An 18,262-nucleotide genomic window follows, 5' to 3' on the forward strand; every position below is an offset into this window, starting at 1 on the left:
ACAGATCAATTCCTATCAGTTTCATCAAACACAGCTAGAATCCAATGAAGGAGTATAACCATCTCAAGGAGGATCACAAGGAAATGGACAGCATGTGACTTAAATATGAGTGTCTGAGCAAAGAGTCTGAATACTTATGACCATGTGATATTTCAGTTCCTTTTTCAATAAATTTGCAAACATTTCTACATTTGTTTTTTTCAGTCAAGATGGGGTGCAGAGTGTACATTAATGAAAAAAAATGAACTTATTTGAATTTACCAAATGGCTGCAATGAAGCAAAGAGTGAAAAATTTAAAAGGGTCTGAATACTTTCTGTACCCACTGTACTGTCTCTTTAAATCTTCTGTTGGTTTATTATTCTTGTGGTATAAACCAACCGGATGTGAAAAACACAGCCTTCTGGCAAAACAAGAAAACAAACCAAAATGGTATACAGTCTGCATCTGCGGGGATTCCTCCCTCTCAGAATAATAACCACTCACTGGTTCAGTTTTACCTTCTCACGACACAAAGTGCTGGAGTTCCTCTCTCCAGCCCTACTGAACACTGAATGCCTTTGGAAGTCCACAAGTTAAGCCCTAGACCACAACATGGGGTGGAGATAAGGTGGAAAACCTCCCACGATCTCTATGATTGTCCACAAAAACCCAGCTTTTAAAATGTCTAACTAACCCCTCTTCACACATAGTGTGCTGGAGGAAACGTCTAGGTTTCAAATCACTGAAGCTAATAGCATCAGTTAAACGTATCTCTCCTCCACTTATCCCCTCACCTTTGCCCAAAGCCGGGAATTTCGACACCTTTACTCACTAAGCAGGGAACTCTGGATAGGGCATCTGCATTACCAAGTAACTTCCCTGGTCTCTGTGGCGTACTTCTGGACCCCAAACTCCTTTGTGAAATCATGTGTGACAAAGACTGGCTGTTTGAATAGGTCGTGCTTCAACTCCTGGAATGCCGCTCAGAGGACCACTTGGCCATCGACAGGATAAATCGCCGATAGTATCCTACAATTTCCAGAAAGGCCTGAACTTGCTTCTTGGAGACCGTTTGTGGCCAATTTTGGATTGCTTCCACCTTATTTACTTGTGGCTTTATTTTGCCCCTTCCGATGACATAGCTTAAGTATTTTGACTCTTCCTTATCCTTACCAATGGCACACTTTGGGTTTATGATAAACTCTGCCTTCCTTAGTGCATCCAGTACTGCCTGAACCTTCTGCAGGTGCTTCCCCAAATCCAGGCTGAAGATCACGATGTTGTCCAGATAAGTGGTGGGATACTTTTTGTGGGAACCAATCAAAACAACTGAAAACCATGAATTGCAGAGAATAATTGATAATATGCCTTTATTGCCAGGGCGAGGAGTGTGGGTGAAGTGGAAGCCGCCGTAACATAGCATAGCAAGGGATGCTGAGTCAGAGGGTGTCAGCCATGTTTAAGTGAGGCCAAAGAAGGTAAGATTATGAGAGGTAGAGAGGTCGTGAATCACGTGGAGTTTATTGCAGATGGAGCAGGCATTCCAGAGTGATCCAGAGATGAAGCAGGGTGGTGGGCGCCAAGGGCATGGATTTGAGGTGGGCAATATTTTGGGTGTTTATTGGGTTGGGAGCGATAGAAGGGGGTAATAATGGGAGGTATGAGATGTGGGGGTCCAGGATTGGGAGATATGTCGCCAGCAGTGAGGAGAAACAGAGAGACAGAGCAGGTGGGAGAAGAGTGGGTGGCTTGTTTTGTTTTATTAGGAGAGATCTGAGGTTGAGGAGCAGGTCAGCGTAGGAGGTCAGGTGGGGGGGCAAGAGGGAAGGAGAGATTATTACTTGGTTAGAGGGTGCTGGAGTTTTTGGATAGCAAAGTCACTGCTAGTCACTGAGGCTGCGCTCACAGCAGTTCATTCACCAGTGGTTCTCAGCCTGGACGGTCGCATCTTGGCACCGTCCAGGTTGGAAACTATTTCTCTCCCAGACATGGATTATGGTGTGGGACAGAATGACAGACAGGTATGGTATATTGTTGTTTTTTATTTTAGTTTTATTACAGGAGAACGAGGGCTTCGGGGGAATTAGGCAAGGTTGTAAGTATGGTTTAATTAAGATTATTAAAGGAGTCTGTGTCATTCTTTCAATTAAAGGACTTTATTCTTGGTGTGTGTGTTTTTATACAATGAGACTATGCGGTTAATGATAAGGGAGTCTTATTGACGCCCCTCCATTACTAACCTCGGGGCTTGATGTCACCTGACAATACAAAGGTGACATCAACCCACTTGCCACCGCTAGAGAGCAACAGGGAAGAGCCTGTCAATGCGCCAGAATATGCACATCTAATAGATGTGCCTTTTCTGGGCAGCTGCGGGCTGCTATTTTTAGGTGGGGGGGGGGTCAATATCCATGGCCCATTACCAGCCTGAGAATACCAGCCCCCCAGCTGTCTGCTTTAGCAAGGCTGGATGCCAAAAATTGGAGGACTCCAGGCCTTTTTTTTATTTATTTAAATATTTAAAAAAAACAGTGTGGGGACCCCTCTATTCTTGATAACCAACCTTACTAACACAGACAGCTGAGGGTTGCCGCACGCAGCTGTGAGTTTTGCATGGCTGGTTATCAAAAATAGGGAACTCATGCAGGTTTTTTTTTTAATTATTGACCGGTGACATCAAGCCCACGGATTACTAATGGAGAAGTGTCTATGACACCTATCCATTACTAATCCTATAGTTGTATGGTAAATAAAGACACAGCCAGAATAAAGTCCTTTATTAGAAATAAGACTAAACACAGTTTTTCATTTTATTTGAAAATAACAAACACAGTTATACTCACCTAACCCCTAATTGCACTGAAGCTCTCATTCTCCTGTAATAAAACTAAAATAAAAAAACAACAATATATCACACCTGTCTGTCGTTCTGTCCCATGCCATAATCCATGTTTGGGGGATTAATAGTTTTCAACCTGGACGATGCCAAGATGGGACCGTCCAGGCTGAGAACCACTGGTGAATAAACTGGTGTGAGCGCAGCCTCAGTGACTAGCGGTGACCTCATGGAGGTTACCTCAGGTCATTGAGATGTGCCATTTCTGGGCAGTTGCGGGCTGCTATTTTTAGGCTGGGGCAATATCCATGGCCCCTTACCAGCCTGAGAATACCAGCCTCCATCTGTCTGCTTTAGCAAGGCTGGTTGTCAAAAATGGGGGGACCCCACACCATTTTTTTAAAATTTATTTAAATAATTAAAAATACAGTGTGGGGACCCCTCTATTCTTGATAACCAGCCTTGCTGAAGCTGACAGCTGAGGGTTGCAGCCCCCAGCTGTGAGTTTTGCCTGGCTGGTTATCAAAAAGTCAGGGGAACCCATGCAGGTTTTTTAAATTAAATTATTTGTTTACAGTTCAGGAGCAGCAGATGAATACTCCCATCCGCTGCCCCTGCTCTCCCTGCTGGGAGCTGTAGTCCCATCAGCTGACACCAGTGACTGGAGGTAAACTTTTTACCTCCGATCACAGCTGAGCGCTCACGCTGTCTTCAGACAGTGTGGGAACCACAGCTGTCTGACCGGCAGGAATGATTTCACCGCTGATCAGAAGTGCTACGCCGGCGTTTCCCATGCTGTCACATAACTTGGGAATCACCGGTGAAAATTATAATATTACAGGGTATATACACTAGTTTCCTTAATATTGCATTGATCCAGGGAGCTAGTCTGATTGCCGTATGTGGAGTCGGGAAGGAATTTTTTTCCCCAATGTGAAGCTTACTGTTTGCCATATGGGATTTTTTTGCCTTCCTCTGGATCAACATGTTAGGGCAGGTTAGGATATGGGTTGAACTAGATGGACTTAAAGTCTTCCTTCAACCTTAATAACTATGTTACTATGTTTGTGCTGTGTTTGTTCAGCTATATTCGCCGATTTAAACTGATGATTAAATCGATGAATATTGCAAATTCGGCGACTGTGAGTCAAACCGAACACTGAAATATTCGCTCATCTCTAATCAGGAGATCCACCTGTCCAAAACAATGGAACTATACATACACATCATAATCCTGCAGTCCGTGACTAGATCTGTCACACCAAGCTACCTTAAGGACACAACCTGGTTTACAGGGCCTGCATTGCTATATCGCTCAAAGACCTGCAATATTGGATCCGACACATTTGAACTGGTAGGCACTGATGACTATGAAAAAAATCTGCCCTTGGAATACGTTCTATGTATGGTGATTTCGAATCTCCATATCAAAACTGTTGATGTACTCATGAAAGATAGCCAGATACATCGGAATGAGTGACCACTAGGCCTCGTCAACAAAATGTTCCCAAGTAAGGATGGAAAAGTAAGTCTCGTGAGAGTAAACTATTCTCCAGGCCAGTAGCTGAACATGTTTTGCTGTTTTCGCCAAAGGATCATAGCAGTGACATCAATTGATGCCAAGCAAGGAATGTTCATCCCATCAGAGCAAAAAATTAGGTTAAATTACTGTTGTCACTTTAATAGGCTGTAATACTCTGTTAGTGACATCAAATGTGGTAATAGCACTATCTGGTGATGTTTAATAGTATTACTTGTTTTTTTCTCTGTAAAGTAGTGAGTTGCATTGTGGGAGAAACCAAGGCTGAGTGAAATTCCTTTTAATAGAGAAGTTTTCCAGACACGTGTGTGCCCTGTTCCCTGCATCATCTTACTTGAACTCCATTACACTGGACAAAGTATATTTGGTAAGGGAACAATTTTTGTTCCTGTGGTATTGTGTTATACAGAACTGTTGTTAAATAAGACGGAAATTGTTGCTAGGTCATGTGTTCATATGTACAAGCTCCATCATGCTGTGTGCTTTCATTGTTAATTGTAGACGTCATAGTTATGTGATATTCTAAGCTCAATACTGATACCTGTTATATTATTTTTTATTATTAAAAATCATAGATTTTAGATTTTATACATCCATCTGTTGACAAATTATCAAGTTGGACTAGAGAGAACGGTCTGCTTATTTTAGAAGACAGAAGAGGTTTATACTGTATGTCAGATTGCACACTGTGAACATGCGTCAGAAGAGAGAACAGTTGCCAAACCAAAGTGTTTGGACTCCACCAATCCAAGGTGAGACAGACTATGTATAAACGAGGAAATTCAAAAACATTTTTAACTTCCTCAGGAGTGGTCAATCAACAAAGATCACCCAAAATGCAAGGCATCTAACAGTTGGCAAGGTCATAAAGAAACTCAATGTAACCTCTAAACAACTAAAGGCCTCTCACACATTAGCTAATGTTAATGTTTATGATCCAACTGTGAGGAGGAGACTGTATAAAAATTGTGTGCATGTTTACCCCGTTAATGACAGCCGATACGCCTTTTAACAGCATCAGTTAAGGGTACTGCAACAACCCTGCTGGCATCACTACATGGTCTCCCATCACCCACCAGCCTTACTCACTACTCCGGGCCATGCTGAGAGTTCTGTCTGCTGCCGGATCCATGCTGTATGCCTCTTGCCTCCTGCCTGCTCTTTGCATACTTCCTGACTGTGTGCATAGGGGGTGATGCTGGCACGCTCTGGTTCTTATAGAATCAGTGTACACCTGCCTAAGGTGTTCCCAGCCAATTGCCAAGAGGCCTCTGGCATTTAAGGCATCCTCGCCTAGCCCATAGGAGGATGCCTGAGCAACTATTTCCCTCAGTCAGTGGCTTGCTGTTCAGTTGCCAGGTCGTTTCTGCCTTCTCTGTGGGCTGCATACCCAGATCTGTTTTCGTGTGCTTGTGACTTATGTCTCCGCCTACATGAAGGCTGCATACTCAGGCCTCTCAGGCCTGTGTCTTTGTCCAGTATTTGTTCCCGTGTCGGTCCATGTGTGTACTGTGTCCTATTATTGTATCTTATGCTGTTCCTGACCTTGTCTGAACTTAATCCTACGTCTGTCTGCTGGTCTCCTTATCTGTGGCTCCTTTCCCTGCTGTGTGTATCCTTGAGTCCTCTTCGTCTGCCATGCTCTGGTTCCTTGTTGTTTCGGTTCTGCCTGTGCTCCGCTATTATGAATGGGTCACCAAGGAGAAAAAAGCAAAACAAGCTAAGTCACAGAAAACCAGAGAGGTTGGTAACTATGCAGATTGCAGATCTCTGATCCTACCACACAACTAGCAGCAGCTGTGGAGCGTACCTACGATGTTCCTAGACGCTTCGTCACAGCCGGAGGACTAAATAAGCCTGAAGCATGAAAAGGGGAAAACTAACTACCCCATAGCAGTCCCCAAAGGAATAGATAGCCCCCACACATGTATTGACGGTGAAACAAGATGAAGGCACAAACACAGGCAGGAAAATAGGCTGAGCAAACGATGGGGCCCAAACTAACTAGAGAGGAAAGGAAAGGAAAGACACTGTCTGCAACCTGCAAAAAACCCTACAAAAGTAATGTCCAACACTTCTGATAGCAAAATTAACCCTGAAGTCACTAGACTTCTCCCACTATATCAGCACTCTGAAATATTCTGAGACAGAGCAAAAAGAGACCAAACTAGTAAGGGACAAAAAGCAAATTGGCAAAATACTGATAAATAAGAGTGGAAATTCAGCACAGCCCCCAGCCGGGGCTGGCTGACCACACCAAAAAACTGAATAGACCAACAAAATCAAGTGTGAACATTAGCAGAAAAACTTAGCTTTAGATGACTGGAACAGAGCTGAAAACCAAGAGCTGACAAGCCAGAAGGAATCACCAGCAACTGAATAGGGCGTTGGCTGTCTTAAATCCAATCTGAGACTCCTGAGGTCCAATCGTCATCCTCATTCTCAGGTGGCAGATCTCCACCGATCAAATCAGCCTCACCACCTCCTGTTACCACCAGAGGGAGTCTGGAAGGAGAACTCACAACTGGTGAACCAGAGAATGAACTCACAACACTCCGCACTCTTGTGGTTCTGCCTTTGCTCAGCACCTGCTGCTGCAGCTCCTTTCCGCATATCTCGTGGTTCCGCTTTTCTCCACTCCTGCAGAACCTCTTGCTGAAGCTCCTCTCTGCATACCTTGTGGTTCCGTTCCTGCAGAACTGCTTGCTGCAGCTCCTCTCCACATACCTTGCGGTTTTGCTCTGCTCCCCTCCTGTGGCTCCTGCTGCTGAACCTCTTGCTGCAAACTGCAGCTCCTCTCCGCAGCCTTGCAGTTCTACCCTGCTCTGCTTCCTGCGGTTCTTCTCTGCTCTGCAACCCTGCGGTTCTTCTTTGCTTCCGTTCCGTATCTTGCGGATCCTTGTCCTACCCATCTGTACTGGTTCCTAGTCAGTACCAGCTTCTCCTGTGTGAACAGGTCCCAACCTGTTCCCTCATACCTGTCTATATTCCCATCCTTCCCGAACCAGTTCCTGCATCTCCTGTGTGAACAGCTCCCTACCTGTTACCACATACCACTCGTATCCATCCGTGCCTGCCTGCCAGTGTCACAATCGTGCCTGCCAGAGTGCCAGCCATGCCCGTCAGAGTACCAGTCGTGCCTGTCAGTACCTGCCCACACCTGCTATCAGTGTCCAGTCCCTCAGTGGAATCAGCAGCCACAGCCAGACACCACCCTGGAGTGGTACCTGGCAGCTACCTGCAGCACAAGCCTGACCTCACCATCAGAGGCTCCAGTGAACACCAAGGTAGCTGATTAGTCACGCCCCTTCCAGGATAGTCTGGCTTGTGGCACAATGGGGCCACACCCCCAAGCTCGCGCCAACCAGACAGGGCGCGTACGTTACAGGTACTTTTAACTGCGCTGAGGTTTAAGGCTATAGCACCCCCCAGCGTCGGAATTTCTTTGGGATTTCAGCTGCTGGTGGTAGCCGAGACTCCAGAGAACATTATTCGGGTCAGTTTTTACCAACACTGGTATTGCGATCTCTGTTATTAAAGGTATAACGGCGACCGCAATAAAATTCAGATTTTTCATTTAAATTCTCTCTCCTCTGATGTGATCGCACATTAGAGGAGAGAAAAATAGGGTCCCCCGATCATCCCCAAGGTACCTCCGTTGTCCTTGCAGGCCTCCCTGAAGTCCCCCGGGCCGCCAGCTTCTTCTTCCGGGAGAAAATGGTAGGCGCATGCGCACTGCGCCTGCTGAGATCTGCCGGCCGGCACCTGACAATAGGAGATTTTTTTCCTATTGGTTCATTTTGATCACTGTGATAGACCCTATCACAGTGATCAAAATCAACCCCCTTTATCACCCCCTTAGTTAGGGAAAAATAGTAAAATAAAAAAATTTATTTCCATTTTCCCATTAGGGTTAGAGTTGGGCTAAAGTTAGGATTGGGGCTAGAGTTGGGGTTACAGTTAGGTTTGTGATTAGGGTTGGGATTAGGGTTAGGGGTATGTTGGGGTAAGGGTTGGAGTTAGAATTGGGGGGTTTCCACTGTTTAGGCACATCAGGGTCTCTCCAAATGCGACATGGCGTTTGATCTCAATTACAGCCAATTCTACGTTGAAAGTCAAACGTTGCTCCTTCCCTTCCGAGCTCTGCCGTGAACCTTAACAGTGATTTACCCCACATATGGGTTATCTGCGTTCTCAGGACAAACTGGACAACAACTTTTGGGGTCCAATTTCTCCGATTACCCTTGTGAAAATAAAAAATTGGGGGTTAAAGTATCATTTTTGTGGAAAAAATATGATTTTTTATTTTCACGACGCTGCTCTAAACTTCTGTGAAGCACTTGGGGGTTCAAAGTGCTCACCACACATCTATATAAGCTCCTTGGGTGGTCTAGTTTCCAAAATGGTGTCACTTGTGGGGGGTTTCCCACTGTTTAGGCACATCAGGGGCTCTCCAAACGCGACATAGCATCCGATCTCATTTCCAGCCAATTCTGCATTGAAATAAGTCAAACGGCTCTCCTTCCCTTGCGAGCTCTGCCGTGCGCCCAAACAGTGGTTTACCCCCACATATGGGGTATCGACATATTCAGGAGAAATTGCACAACAAATTTTGGTTCTCAAATTAAAAAAAAAAAATGGTTCTCAAATAAAATATTTGTGAAAAAAGTTAAATGTTCATTTTTTCCTTCCACATTGCTTCTGTTCCTGTGAAAAACGTAAAGGGTTATTTAACTTTTTGAATGTGGTTTTGAGCACCTTGAGGGGTCCAGTTTTTAGAATGGTGTCACTTTTGGGTATTTTCTGTCATGTACACCCCTCGAAGTGACTTCAAATGTGAGGTGGTCCCTAAAAAAAATTTTTTGTAAATTTTGTTGTAAAAATGAGAAATCGCTGGTCAAATTTAACCGTTATAACTTACTAACAAAAAAAAAATGTTTCCAAAATTGCGCTGATGTAAAGTAGACTTGTGGGAAATGTTACTTATTAAGTATTTTGTGACATATCTCTCCGACTTAAAAGGATAAAAATTAAAATGTTTGAAAATTGTGAAATTTTAAAAATGTTCGCTATATTTCTGTTTTTTTTTCAGAAATAAACGCAAGTCATATCTAAGAAATTTTACCCCTACCATGAAGTGCAATATGTCACGAAAAACAATTTCATAATCAGCGGGATCCATTGAAGTGTTCCAGAGCTATAACCTCATAAAGTGACAGTGGAATTTTGGCCCGGTCATTAAAGCGATTGTGTCCCCTCTTTTGGCCACTGCCTTTCAGGGCTTATCTACAGCATTCTATAATGCTGTAGATAAGCCCCTGGTCCGACCTGCAAGATAAGAATAATAAGTTTTATTATACTCACCTGGAGGGCGGTCCAGTCCGATGGGTGTCGCATGTTTGGGTCCGGCGCCTCCCATCTTCTTGCAACGCCGTCCTCCTGCTTGCATCGCGCTCCTGGCGTACTTCTCTGCCCTATTGCGGGCACAGCAAAGTACTGCAGTGCACAGGCGCCTGGAAAGGTCAGAGAGGCCCAGCGCCTGCGCACTGCAGTACTGTGCTGTCCTCAACAGGGCAGAGAAGTACAACTGCGCAGGAGCGCAATGCCGGAGAGTGATGAAGCAAGCAGGAGGGCGGCATCGCAAGAAGATGGCAGGCGCCGGCCCCAGACCTGCGACATCCATCGGTCCGGACCGCCCACCAGGTGAGTAAAATAAAACTTATTTTTCTTATCTTTCAGGTCGGACAGGGGGCTTATCTACAGCTTTATAGAATGTTACAGAAAAGCCCAGAAAGGCGGTGGCAGCATCTTATAGCGGCCAAAACAGGTGACAGGTTCTCTTTGAGCTGCCAATTAGCTCTGTCCCTAAGGGGTTAAGATAACAAGGAGAAAGCCACTGCTCTCTATAAGAACACTCATCATCTGCACTTTGCGAACGATCATCTGGACAAGCCAGAAGGCTACTGGAACAAAGGTTTATGGACAGATGTGACTAAAATGGAGGCCGGTGGCGGTCTCTCTCTCCTTCCACAATCAGCACGGCCCAAACCGCACAAGAATCTGCATCAATTCCGCTGGACAAAGGACAGGAAACCGCAGGAAAACTGCATGCGGCTTACCCTGCGGTTTCTGCCAAGAAAAAAACCTGCAACGTGTGCACACACCCTGAGGCGCACACTTTCCTAACCCTGAATGTTCCTGGCTCCACTATATGTTCTAGAGGTCAGAGAGCCCCCGCCCTTCAGCCCATTTGGGTTTAGTCCTGTTCCCCCATCACACACTCCCTGCCCCCTCATTACCTGTCTTCACCAGCGCAGACTCTTCTCTTATATAGTGCCCCGTCCTACACTTCCTGCAAAATGGAGACTGGCTCCTCCCCTCCATGTGACTGATCACATGACTGTGACATCACCACAGGTCCTGTGCACGCAGAACAGTCATATATCAGTAAATGCTGGACTGTATGTTCTCCTTCCAGGTCCTTACTGCAGCCCATACAGTCAGTGTAGCCGGCTCACTGGTGGAAGACACTACTGTACGGCTCCTTCCACATAGCTAGTGGGTTGCGTCTAGAATGGAGTGGCTATGGGGAGCTCCTCCTCCAGTCTCATAGAATCGTAGAGTTGGAAGGCACCTCCTGGGCCATCTGGTCCAACCCCCTGCTCAAAACAGGATTCGCTAAATCATCCCAGTCAGATGTCTGTCCAGCCTCTGTTTGAAGACTTCCATTGAAGGAGAACTCACCACTTCTGGTGGCAACCTGTTCCACTCATTGATCACTCTAACTGTCAAAAAGTTTTTTCTAATATCTAATCAGTGTCTCCTCCCATTCAGTTTCATCCCATTGCTTCTAGTCTTTCCTTGTGCAAATGAGAATAAAGATGATCCTTCTACAATGTGACAGCCCTTCAGATATTTGTACACAGCTATTAAGTCTCCTCTCAGTCTTCTCTTTAGCAAACTAAACATTCCCAAATCCTGCAACCTTTCCTCATAAGACAGGGTTTGCAGACCGATCACCATTCTGGTCGCTCTTTTCTGAACTTGCTCCAGTTTGTTGATGTCTTTTTTTTTTTTAAATGTGGTGCCCAAAACTGGACACAGTATTCCAGATGAGGTCTGACCAAAGAGGAGTAGAGGGAAATAATGACTTCATGTGATCTAGACTGTATGCTTCTGTTAATACATCCCAGAATTGCATTTGCCTTTTTTGCTGCTGCATCACACTGTTGACTCATGTTCAGTCTGTGATCTATTAGTATACCCAAGTCTTTTTCACATGTGCCGTTGCTTAGCCCTATTCCTCCCATTCTGTATATGCTTTTTTCATTTTTATTGCCCAGATGTAGTACTTTGCATTTCTCCCTGTTAAAAACCATTCTGTTAGTTGCTGCCCACTTCTCCAGTTTATTTAAATCTTTTTGAATCCTCTCTCTCTCTTCTCTAGTATTAGCTATCCCTCCTAGCTTTGCGTCATCAGCAAATTTAATCCGTTTACCCTCAATTCCTTCATCTAAATCGTTGATAAAGATGTTGAACAATACAGGGCCCAGGACAGAACCCTGTGGTACCCCACTTGAGACATTCTTCCAACTGGATGTGCAGCCATTTACGACCACTCTTTGGGTCCGATCACTAAGCAAGTTATGAATCCACGTAACAGTTGCCTTGTCCATTCCATACTTAGTCATTTTTTCAATAAGGATTGTGTGAGATACTTTGTCAAATGCTTTGCTGAAGTCAAGATATACTATATCTACAGCATTTCCTTGATCCACCCAATCAGTGATTCCATCATAGAAGGAAAGGAAATTAAGTTAGTCTGACATGACTTATTAGTTACAAACCCATGCTGACTCTGTTTAATCACTTCATTCTTATCCAGGTACTGACATACATGTTGTTTAATAATTTGTTCAAAGATCTTTCCTGGTATAGAAGTCAGACTCACCGGCCTATAGTTGCCTGGGTCTCCATTGTAGTCGCCTCTTCCGGCTTTTTCCTGGAATGGCTGCAGGTGATAATGGCGCAGACATCACAGGTCATACAGGAAGGGTCTTTACTCTGCTGTAGAGTTTATGCATTTGGGTAAAATTCTTTTTTTCCTGATCTATAAATCTTAATAATAATAATCTTTATTTTTATATAGCGCTAACATATTCCGCAGCGCTTTACAGTTTGCACACATTATCATCGCTGTCCCCGATGGGGCTCACAATCTAGATTCCCTATCAGTTTTTGGAGTGTGGGAGGAAACCCACGCAAACACGGGTAGAACATACAAACTCCTTGCAGATGATGTCCTTGGTGGGATTCAAACCCAGGACCACTAACCACTGAGCCACCGTGCTGCAGTATCTTACATTTTTCTTGTCACTTTCTGTAATATAAATAATTCCGCTCAGCGCTGATTGTTCAGTGTCACCAGAACGTGACGTCTCCCGTCTGTCACCGTCCTGGCCGCAGCTGTGACACTGTGAGGAGAGGGCGGAGCTTCACGGGGATTAAGAGAGCGCCACCTACAGTCATCATAAAAGAGAGCACAACCGACAGTCATCATAAGAGAGCGCAACCGACAGTCATCATAAAAGAGCGCAACCGACAGTCATCATAACAGAGCGCAACCGACAGTCATCATAAAAGAGAGCAACCGACAGTCATCATAAAAGAGCGCAACTGACAATCATCATAAAAGAGCGCCACCGACAGTCATCATAACAGAGAGCACCACCGACAGTCATCATAACAGAGAGCACCACCGACAGTCATCATAACAGAGAGCAACCGACAGTCACCATAACAGAGAGCAACCGACAGTCATCATAACAGAGAGCAACCGACAGTCATCATAACAGAGAGCAACCGACAGTCATCATAACAGAGCGCAACCGACAGTCATCATAAAAGAGAGCAACCAAAAGTCATCATAAAAGAGCGCAACCAACATTCACCATAAAAGAGCGCAACCGACAGTCATCATAACAGAGAGCAACCGACAGTCATCATAACAGAGAGCAACCGACAGTCATCATAACAGAGCGCAACCGACAGTCATCATAACAGAGTGCAACCGACAGTCATCATAAAAGAGAGCAACCAAAAGTCATCATAAAAGAGCGCAACCGACATTCACCATAAAAGAGCGCAACCGACAGTCATCATAAGAGAGCGCAACCGACAGTCATCATAAAAGAGCGCAACCGACAGTCATCATAACAGAGCGCAACCGACAGTCCTCATAAAAGAGAGCAACCGACAGTCATCATAAAAGAGCGCAACTGACAATCATCATAAAAGAGCGCCACCGACAGTCATCATAACAGAGAGCACCACCGACAGTCATCATAACAGAGAGCAACCGACAGTCACCATAACAGAGAGCAACCGACAGTCATCATAACAGAGAGCAACCGACAGTCATCATAACAGAGAGCAACCGACAGTCATCATAACAGAGCGCAACCGACAGTCATCATAAAAGAGAGCAACCAAAAGTCATCATAAAAGAGCGCAACCAACATTCACCATAAAAGAGCGCAACCGACAGTCATCATAACAGAGAGCAACCGACAGTCATCATAACAGAGAGCAACCGACAGTCATCATAACAGAGCGCAACCGACAGTCATCATAACAGAGTGCAACCGACAGTCATCATAAAAGAGAGCAACCAAAAGTCATCATAAAAGAGCGCAACCGACATTCACCATAAAAGAGCGCAACCGACAGTCATCATAAGAGCAACTGACAGTCACCATAACAGAGCACAACCGACAGTCATCATAACAGAGCGCAACCGACATTCACCATAAAAGAGCGCAACCGACAGTCATCATAAAAGAGCGCAACCGACAGTCATCATAAAAGAGCGCAACCGACAGTCATAACAGAGTGCAACCGACACTCGCCATAAGAGAGAGCAACCGACAGTCATCATAAAAGAGCGCAACCAACAGTCATCATAAAAGAGAGCTCAACCAACAGTCACCATAACAGAGAGCAACCGACAGTCACCATAACAGAGAGCAACCGACAGTCATCATAACAGACAGCAACCGACAGTCATCATAACAGAGCGCAACCGACAGTCATCATAACAGAGAGCAACCGACAGCCATCATAACAGTGCAACCGACAGTCATCATAAAAGAGAGCAACCGAAAGTCATCATAAAAGAGCGCAACCGACAGTCATCATAAGAGCAACCGACAGTCACCATAACAGAGCACAACCGACAGTCACTATAACAGAGAGCAACTGACAGTCACCATAACATAGTGCAACCGACAGTCATCATAATAGGTCGCAACCGACAGTCATCATAACAGAGTGCAACCGACAGTCATCATAACAGAGTGCAACCGACAGTCATCATAACAGAGTGCAACCGACAGTCATCATAAAAGAGAGCAACCGAAAGTCATAAAAGAGCACAACCGACAGTCATCATAACAGAGAGCAACCGACAGTCACCGTAAAAGAGCGCAACCGACATTCACCATAAAAGAGCGCAACCGATAGTCATCATAAAAGAGCGTAACTGACAGTCACCATAACAGAGTGCAACCGACAGTCACCATAACAGAGTGCAACCGACAGTCACCATAATAGAGCGCAACCGACAGTCACCATAAAAGAGCGCAACCGACAGTCACCATAACAGAGTGCAACTGACAGTCACCATAACAGAGTGCAACCGACAGTCATCATAAAAGAGCGCAACCGACAGTCACCATAACAGAGCGCAACCGACAGTCACCATAACAGAGCGCAACCAACGTCTGAATGAGCTCTTACTCGCCTTACCAGGTTCACCTGCTGATTCCGGTGCCGGTTATTGTCTGCACAACGGACGTCATGTCGACACTACTGGATCCAGTAACTGAGCTCAGCAGCTTCACGTGGGCTGATGCCATGAGTTGCTCACAGCCAATGATCTCACCGACTGGCTGCAGCCCTGTAGACGTGAAGTGAGCACTGCAGGCAATGACAGGCACCAGAAATAGAAAGTAAATGACGGTCATCAGGTGAAATCTCCACCTGATGAAGATGAGTCACCATTGAAACGCGTTGTGGTAAACTTCAAACTTCTTGTCCTGGTCTTATTCCTGCGCTCCTATGACCGTCAATTACTTTCGGTTTCGCAATCATCCTCTTTGAAGGCTTATGGCTGGAGCTGTGGTGGACCTGAATTTTCAATTACTCTTTTGGCCACATCTACAGCACTCCTGGTCGACCTCTATTTTTTATTACTCAAGGCACCAGAAATTGTCATGGAGAGTCATCGTTGGTCCTGGAAGGGGAGGAAAAAAACTTTTTTTCTATAACTGCAGCTAATGAGAAGGCTTTTCTGAAATTGGAAAACCCCTTTCATTAAAGGCTAATACAAGTAACTATGGGTTTTTAGCGGCAAATAAAAAAAAAATAATTTACTGCTTTTTATAAACTGATAAAATCACTGTTGAGCTGTGTTCATATGCAGTGGGATTTTTTAATGCCAATCAAAAGCTGCATTTTACAGTACGAACTGAAGCTACGAGAATTTGAGAACGGCAGCATTTTTTTGGTCTGCAGCATGTCGGTTCTTTCAGCGTTTTCCACTGTGTCACCCACAGAAAGTTATGAGAAAGTGCAAAAATACTGCAAAATACGCAATAGCTGTTTTTGCAGCATTTTTAAGCATTTTTGGGAAATAAAACCAACTTCATTAAACAAGTTATGTAGACAAAACACGTGTAATCCACACCCAATAAAATGCAGCGAACAAATGCAGCAAAACTGGAGTTTTGAACACAGTAGTTTTACTGCCAAGAGAGCAGGTTTTGGCTTCAGAAACAAAACGCTGCAAAAACGCTGCGTGTGAACATAGCCTTAAGGAGAATTATGATCACCCAATTGGTTCGGCCCTCCACAACAGTCCCAGTTTCTTAAGTGGCCCCTTTGAAAATTTAATTGCCCACCCCTGCTTTATAGCACCATCTTGATAAATGATTTTAAAATCAGAAACGTTGACTTACTGAATTGAAAGTTCAGTAAATGCGGTCAATTCTAGGTCGGGGCTCCATTTGCATCAATTACTGCATCAATGTGGCGTGGCATGGAGGCGATCAGTCTGTTTAACTGCTGAGGTGTTATGGAATCCCAGGTTGCTTTGATAGCTGCCTTTAGCTCATCTGCTGGGGTTAAGGTCAGGAGAGTTTGGGGGCCAATCAGGCACAGTGACACTGTTGTTTGTAAACCAGGTATTGGTAGTTTTGGCAGTGTGGACAGGTGCCAAGTCCAGCTGGAGAATGAAATTTTCATCTCCAAAAAGCTTGTCGGCAGAGGGAAGCATGAAGTCCTCTAAGTTCCTGGTAGACAGCTGAGCTGACTTTCGTCTTGATAAAACACAGTGCACCTACACCAGGAGATGACATGGCTCCCAGATCCACCACTGATTGTGGAAACTTCACACTAGACCTCAAGCAGGGTGGATTGTGGCCTCTCTACTCTTTCTCCAGACCCTGGGACCTTGATTTCCAAATGAAATGCAAAATTTACTTTCATCTAAAAACAACACCATGGACAACTGAGCAACAGTCCAGTTCTTTTTCTCCTTGGCCCAGGTAAGACACTCCTGGCGTTGTCTATTGGTCATGAGTGGCTTGACACAAGGAATGCGACACTTGTAGCCCATGTCCTGGATATGTCTGTGTGAGATGACTCTTGAAGCACTGGCTCCAGCAGCAGTCCACTCCTTGCGAATCTCCCCCAAATTTTTTAATGGACTTTTTTAATCCTTTTAAGGCTGCGGTTATCCTGGTTGCTTACACACCATGTTCTACCACACTTTTTCCTTCCATTCAACTTTCCCTTAATATTGTCATGCTGTATTACTGAGGGTTACTGCAGAGTAACACAAACTCCACTAGATGGCCGCAGAGTGAAGGATGAGCAGAATATCCAGCAATGAAGCTGACCAGCAGAAATACAGCAAAGCAACCACTAGGTGGCAGAGGAGTAGTCAGAGAGCCGAATCGATACCAGAGAATAACGCAGTACAAAGGGGAAATCCAAGACAGAGTTAGAAGAGAGCAAAAGGTCAGTGCCGGTCAATAGCTTAACTAACAGATGGTTGAGACAGGATGAGGTCAGGGACAAGCTAAAGTCAAATACTGGGGAATCAAAACACATAGCGAGATAAGGAGCAGGATCGGGTAGGAGGAAGGTCAATAGACATAGGTAGGGTCAGATGAATGCAGCAGGATAAATCAGGAAACTCACCAGAGCCAGCTAAACAAGCCGAAGGTACGCAATATAACTGATACTGCACACAGGTAGCAGAACAGAGATATAGCAGCCCAGACACAGGAACGAGGCAGGGAAATCTAACCCCTGTAATGACCAGACTAGGAAAGGAGAGAAGACAAAAACCCGGCCTGGATCATGACCGTACCCTCCTCTCAAGGAGGGGCCACAGGACCCCCAGGTTTCCCAGGAAAATGTATATAAAATGCACGAATCAAACGATCAGCATGAACTGATTGCGCCGGGAACCAAGATTGATCCTCCGGACCATAACCCCTTCAATGTACCAAGTACTGAAGCGGGCTGCGAACCATTCAAGAGTCGACGATACATTCAACTTCATATTCTGTTTGTCCATCCACAGAAACAGGAGGTGGAGACTAAGTAAAGGAAGGTACAAACGATTTAAGACGGGACCTATGACATACATTTGGAATACGAAGCGACGGATGTAAGCGAAAGGCAACTGGGTTGACCACCTCAATTATTTCATAAGGACCAATAAACTTGGGACCCAGCTTGACGGAGGAAAGTTTCAGCCATATGTTCTTGGTAGACAACCACACTTTATCTCCTACCAGAAACTTAGGTCCTACAGATCGTCGCTTATTAGCAAAA

General features: G+C 45.0%; 1 protein-coding gene and 1 long non-coding RNA gene across 2 annotated transcripts in view; one reads left to right on the forward strand and one right to left on the reverse strand.

The window, feature by feature from the left end:
• The window catches only part of LOC141074274 (uncharacterized), a 112,344-nt gene extending 102,695 nt beyond the window's left edge, over positions 1-9,649 (forward strand). Inside the window, exons 3-5 of the long non-coding RNA XR_012227171.1 lie at positions 4,592-4,724; positions 4,933-5,109; positions 9,450-9,649. This is a non-coding gene — a long non-coding RNA (uncharacterized lncRNA). The remainder of the gene's footprint in view (positions 1-4,591; positions 4,725-4,932; positions 5,110-9,449) is intronic.
• Positions 1-10,734, reverse strand: part of LOC141073827 (uncharacterized) — a 41,497-nt gene extending 30,763 nt beyond the window's left edge. Inside the window, exon 1 of the mRNA XM_073561293.1 lies at positions 10,657-10,734. The gene's annotated coding sequence lies outside the window, so the exon portion shown is untranslated. The remainder of the gene's footprint in view (positions 1-10,656) is intronic.
• Between the last annotated feature and the right edge of the window lie 7,528 nt (positions 10,735-18,262).

Source organism: Dendrobates tinctorius, unplaced genomic scaffold, assembly GCF_039654945.1.
Source record: "Dendrobates tinctorius isolate UK_male_01 unplaced genomic scaffold, ASM3965494v1 ptg000014l, whole genome shotgun sequence".
Taxonomy (NCBI): Eukaryota; Metazoa; Chordata; class Amphibia; order Anura; family Dendrobatidae; genus Dendrobates; species Dendrobates tinctorius.